The sequence below is a fragment of the Herpailurus yagouaroundi genome, unplaced genomic scaffold (assembly GCF_014898765.1).
Source record: "Herpailurus yagouaroundi ecotype Mexico unplaced genomic scaffold, PumYag 67793, whole genome shotgun sequence".
Taxonomy (NCBI): Eukaryota; Metazoa; Chordata; class Mammalia; order Carnivora; family Felidae; genus Herpailurus; species Herpailurus yagouaroundi.
The window spans coordinates 20,725,644-20,731,643 of NW_024420586.1; the positions used below are offsets into that span (position 1 = coordinate 20,725,644).

Consider the following 6,000-nt stretch of genomic DNA (forward strand, 5'->3'; position numbering starts at 1 on the left):
TATTCTTTCTACTTTATGAAGCCTATTGAAGGATTTTGTGACATAATATATGGCTTATTTTTATGAATTTTTATGTGTGCTTGAAAAATGCACATTCTCTAACATTTGAGCGAAAAATTCAAAGTAAGTCCACATGACCTAACTTAATGATATTTTATGGACATTCCAAATCTTTAACAATTTGCTTGTCCATGTGAGTTGTCTTGGGCTGCAATTGGTGTGTTAAATTTATCTATTATTGGGGTGCCTGGGTGGCGCAGTCGGTTAAGCGTCCGACTTCAGCCAGGTCACGATCTCGCGGTCCGTGGGTTTGAGCCCCGCGTCAGGCTCTGGGCTGACGGCTCAGAGCCTGGAGCCTGTTTCCGATTCTGTGTCTCCCTCTCTCTCTGCCCCTCCCCCGTTCATGATCTGTCTCTCTCTGTCCCAAAAATAAATAAAAACGTTGGAAAAAAAAAATTTAAAAAAAAATTTTCTATTATTATTGTGTTTCTATTTTTTCTTGTATACTGTGTCTACTATGAGATTTGAAACACCTGTTTTTCTGTTTTGTTTGTACACATTTGCTATACCTTTATGTGTTTGACTCTTTATGAATCACTTTATTACATGTATGTAGCACAAGCAAAACAATTTTTATTTTTTTGTTTATTAATTTTTGAAAGAAAGAGACACAGTATGAGCAGGAGAGGGGCAAAGAGAGAAGAAGACACAGAATCCGAAGCAGGCTCCAGGCTCTGAGCTGTCAGCACAGAGCCCAACATGAGGCTCCAACTCGTGAACCACGAGATCGTGACATGAGCCAAAGTCAGAAGCTTAACCGACTGAGCCACCCAGGTGCCCCAAGCAAAATAATTTTTGAGAATCAACTGGAAAATTCCTTTCTTTTAAAAGGTGACATAAGCTCATTTACATTTATTGACAAGACTAATAGAGGTGATCTCAACTCTGTAATTTTATTTTTCTGGTGGTATTATCCTATATTTACCATGTTTCTCTGCATGGTCTGTTTCCTTGTATTATTTTAAAAATTATTTTGAGGGGCGCCTGGGTGGTGCAGTCGGTTAAGCGTCCGACTTCAGCCAGGTCACGATCTCGCGGTCCGTGAGTTCGAGCCCCGCGTCAGGCTCTGGGCTGATGGCTCAGAGCCTGGAGCCTGTTTCCGATTCTGTGTCTTCCTCTCTCTCTGCCCCTCCCCTGTTCATGCTCTGTCTCTCTCTGTCCCAAAAATAAATAAACGTTGAAAAAAAATTTTTTTAAATTATTTTGATATATATGGAATTTGTATTTTTTGGTTCCATTGGTTTTCATTCTACTATTTCCTTTGATATTGCTGTTAGTCCCCATTTACTTTACATAGGCTTCTAGGATTTATTTTATCAGGTTTGAATGATATCTATTGACTAACGTTTATTACATATATGTAGTCAGTGTTCATATCCTACATACTATTTCTTTCTTCCTCAATTTTTTTAAATACAATGTATTCTCAAATTGGTTTCTATACAACACCCAGTGCTCATCCCAACAGGTACCCTCATCAACGCCCATCAGCCACGTTCCCCTCTCCCCCAGCCCCCATCAACCCTCAGTTTGATCTCGGTACCTAAAAGTCTCTTATGGTTTGCCTCCCTCCCTCTCTGTAACTTTTTTTTCCCATTTCCCTCCCTCATGGTCTTCTGTTAAGTTTCTCAAGATCCACATATGAGTGAAAGCATATGATATCTGTTTTTCTCTGACTTATTTCACTTAGCAGAATACCCTCCACTTCCATCCACGTTGCTGCAAATGGCCAGATTTCATTCTTCCTCATTGTCAAGTAGTATTCCATTGTGTATATAAACCACATCTTCTTTATGCATTCATCAGTTGATGGACATTTGGGCTCTTTCCATAATTTGGCTATTGTTGAAAGCTCTGCTATAAACATTGGGGTACAAGTGCCCCTATGCATCAGTACTCCTGTATCCCTTGGGTAAATTCCTAGCAGTGCTACTGCTGGGTCATAGGGTAGGTCTATTTTTAATTTTTTGAGGAACCTCCACACTGTTTTCCAGAGCGGCTGCATCTTGCTTCTTTACTCATTTATTATTTTTGTCTATTTGTTGTTGTTGTTGTTCGTTGTTTAATCTTTTGTTTAACTTCCAGTTAGTTAACATACAGTGTAATATTAGTTTCATGTGTACAATTTAGTCATTCAAAACTTATATACAACACCTGGTGCTCATCACAAGTGCACTCCTTAATCCCTATCACCTATTCACCCATTCCCCCCACCTACCTCCCTTCTGGTAACCATCAGTTTGTTCTCTATAATTGGTATTTTGCTAAAAAATGGGGTGGGCAGGGGTGCCTGAGTGGCTCAGTCGGTTAAGCGTCTGACTCTTAATTTCGGCTCAGGTCATGATCTCATGGTTTGTGAGTCTGAGCCCTGCTTCGGGCTCTCCACCAACAATGAAGAATCTGCTTGGGATTCTCTCCCTCCCTGTCTCTCCTGCCCCTCCCTGTTCTCTCTCTCTCTCTCTCTCTCCTCAAAATAAATAAATAAAATACACTTGAAAAAAACGAGGTGGGCAAATTTGGACTTGCAAAGGGAGATAAGAGTCTAGATCATAAACTACTGCCCAGATGCCCCGACCAGAATGTTCAAACTTAAAAGGACTAGCAATACCGAACTTGGTGAGAATACAGAGTGATGAGAAATCTCATACATTGATGATGGGAGTGTAAATTTGTACAACAACTTTGAAAGCTGTTTGGTAGTTTCTCGTAAAGCTAAAAACATCCTATACCTTTTACATGAACAGTTCTCTACAACTGACTATATCCCCAAGAGAAATGAGTGTTTATGTTCACCAAAACACATGCTTAAGAATGTTCAATGCAGGGTTATTTGTAAGACGTAAACATAAATAGGAGAAAACTCAGATGTCAATCGAGTAGAACTGAGAACTAAATTGATATGTATACATAAACTCACTACTCAATAACAATGAAAATGCTCAAAACCTCGGCCAACAGCACCTACACAGATGTCACGGTCGAATTATCAAACAAGAGAAGGTAGTTGCAAAATAGTACATGCTGCATAATTCCACTTATGAGAACTTCAAAAGCCGGCAAGATAGTCAACAATAACAATAACAGAAGTCAAAATAATGGTCACCTTTGCAGGATAATAGTTGGGAAAGGACATGACAGAGCTCTCTAGGAAGTTGGAAATGTTCTACACGTGCACACACATGTAAGATTTCTTTGAGCCGTACATTTAAGATTTATGCACATTACTCTATGCAGTTACTTTTCTTAAGACTGTATTTTTCAGGGGCACCTGAGTGGCTCAGTCGGTTAAGCATCCGATAACAGCTCAGGTCATGATCTCGTGGTGCCTGAGTTCTAGCCCTTCATCAGGCTCTGTGCTGACAGCTCAGAGCTCAAAGGGTAGCATCAGACGGTTATGCTCATGCTGTCTCTCCGTCTCAAAAATAAACAAGTGTGAAAAAAAAGATTGTATTTTTAAGTAACCTCTCCACCCTACGTTGGGCTTGAGCTCACAACCCCAAGATCAAGAGTCGCACGCTCCACCGACTGAGCCAGGCAGGTGCCCCACTATGTTTTAATACACACACAGACACACACACACACACACACACACACACACCTTCCCTAGCAGGAAATCACAATAGGGAGTGGAAGTACATGGAAGCAGTTCCTGACGGGAAAGAAAGGCAGAAGAGCTGGGAAGGCATCTGGGAGGGCAGAGCAGACCACTAGTAGTCGGTTTTGTCCACTCTTGTCCAACTAGTCTCCACTTGTGCCGAACCTCACTCCAGGAAATACACATAATCCCAGGTATTATCTGGCTTTGTCCACTGTGACTGTCAAAGTAATGATAGGAAGCATGTCGTTTTGTTTCCCTCAGTCACTCGAGGCTGTCACGGGAGCGTGGATTAACCGTCTGATGCTACCCTTTGAGCTGTCACTACCGACAACACCTGTTAGGGAGCCCCCACATTCCACCTTTAACCAGATAAGGCTCTAAGCTGACTGACCACCAGGGCGAATTGATACGGTTTTTGTGGTCATGCTGTGTCCCCTCTCTTTATCACTGTCACCTTTACACGCACCAGGAAGCACTGTGCATTACCGTGTGCTCTTCAAGCTTGTTGAAATTCACTACCACTCCTCTGCTGGCCTTCTTACTTACGTATCTCAGGATTTGGGGTTTGCTAGATGAGCCGAGGAGAAGGAGGTCACATAATCAATAAAATAAGCATATTCTGCTTCTTAGTTTAGGGGAAGGTAGGTGAAAGAGCCCCAAAACATTAATGGTTGAGGTTTGGCTGGTGATACAAGTTTGTATTCATCCCTTGAAGCTCTGCCACACTGGGAGCTCAAATAAATACGCACTGTCTTAAGTCCTGTGCCGAACTTCTCAGAAAGAAGACTGGAATGTTTCTGGATGCCTGGGTAACTCAGTCCGTTGGCCGTCTGACTTTGGCTCGGGCCATGATCTTGTGGTCTGTGGGTTCAAGCCCCGCATCGGGCTCTGTGCTGACAGCTCAGAGCCTGGAGTCTGCTTTGGATACAGTGTCTCCCTCTCTCTGCCCCTCCCCCGCTCATATTCTGTCTATCTCTATCTCTCTCTCAAAAGTAAATAAATGTTAAAAAAAATTTTTTAAAGGAAGCCTGGAAGGTTTCTTCCCTCTTCTGGGTTTGTGCCTCCTTTTACGATACTCCATTATCTTTCCTTTCCATCACTCAGCTCACCACCAACACAGCTGCCCAACCTGTCCTGATATTCACCACTACCCTTTGCCATCATGCATCTATTAATTTGACAAATATTTGTTGATATTCTGGGATATGTGAACAGCAGTAGATCTAAGAAGATGTGGAAAGCAAGGTACTTACTGCAAGCTGTGGTCCCCAAAACGGAGGCTCTGAGATGAGGACTGTCATCAGTAACTTTAATAGACTAATTTGAGGATCAGCCCCTGTGAAAGATAAGAAGGAAGCAAGGTCGGGCAACAGGCAATGTTGGTCTGACCCAGGGGTGGGTCTGAAAGTTGTGACCCTCTAATCACGTGGCTAGTTCCTCTGGCAACCAGCTCCCATCCTGAAGCTCTCTAGAGGCCTGCCAAGAGTAACCTCATTAGCATAAACTCAAGTATGGTTAGAAGAGGCTTTAAGGAGTAACAGAAGACATGTGAATCACACCTCGGGAAATTCCCAAGATTGTAGAGCTCTGTGTCAGGAACTGGAAACAAAAACCAAATATACGTTGGGGCGCCTGGCTGGCTCAGTCGGTTAAGTGTCCGACTTCGGCTCAGGTCAGGATCTCACGGTCCGTGAGTTCGAGCCCCGCGTCGGGCTCTGTGCTGACAGCTTGGAACCTGGAGCCTGTTTCAGATTCTGTGTCTCCCTCTCTCTCTGACCCTCCCCCGTTCATGCTCTGTCTCTCCCTATCTCAAAAATAAATAAACGTTAAAAAAAATTAAAAAACAAAAAACAAATATACGTTGATTATGCCACACCTACCTCCCAGCCTTTAAACCTACCTCCTTCAAATTTTACACTCTCAACACACTGGCTTTCTTTCTTTTCCTGTAACAAGCCAAGGTCTTTCCTCACTCAGAGTCTCTTAGTTACTTTCCTGTTTATCTGTTGTTGTGACATTCTGTGACATTTTCAGAGCTGTCTCGATCTCATCATTCAGTGTGAATAATGAGAAGGTGATCAAATGTCACCTTCTTAACAAGGTCCTCCCTAACCATCCACCTCTCTGCTCTGCTAACACCTCCTGGGAACTATGTGCCAAGCACTCTCAAACCACCAAAACAACCTAAATTAATTAATTTAGTCCTTACGACAACTTTGTAAATTAGTTAGTTACTCTGATTTTATAGATGAGGAAACTCTATGAAATGAGTCACAAAGGTCTTTTTTTTTAATGTTTATTTATTTGTGAGAGAGAGAGAGACAGAGACAGTCTGTCTCCTG

At 42.4% G+C, this 6,000-nt stretch overlaps 1 long non-coding RNA gene across 1 annotated transcript in view; it reads right to left on the reverse strand.

Annotated features, from left to right (window-relative positions):
- The window catches only part of LOC121026134 (uncharacterized), a 160,224-nt gene extending 155,228 nt beyond the window's left edge, over positions 1–4,996 (reverse strand). Inside the window, exon 1 of the long non-coding RNA XR_005788272.1 lies at positions 4,912–4,996. This is a non-coding gene — a long non-coding RNA (uncharacterized LOC121026134). The remainder of the gene's footprint in view (positions 1–4,911) is intronic.
- Positions 4,997–6,000: the final 1,004 nt, after the last annotated feature.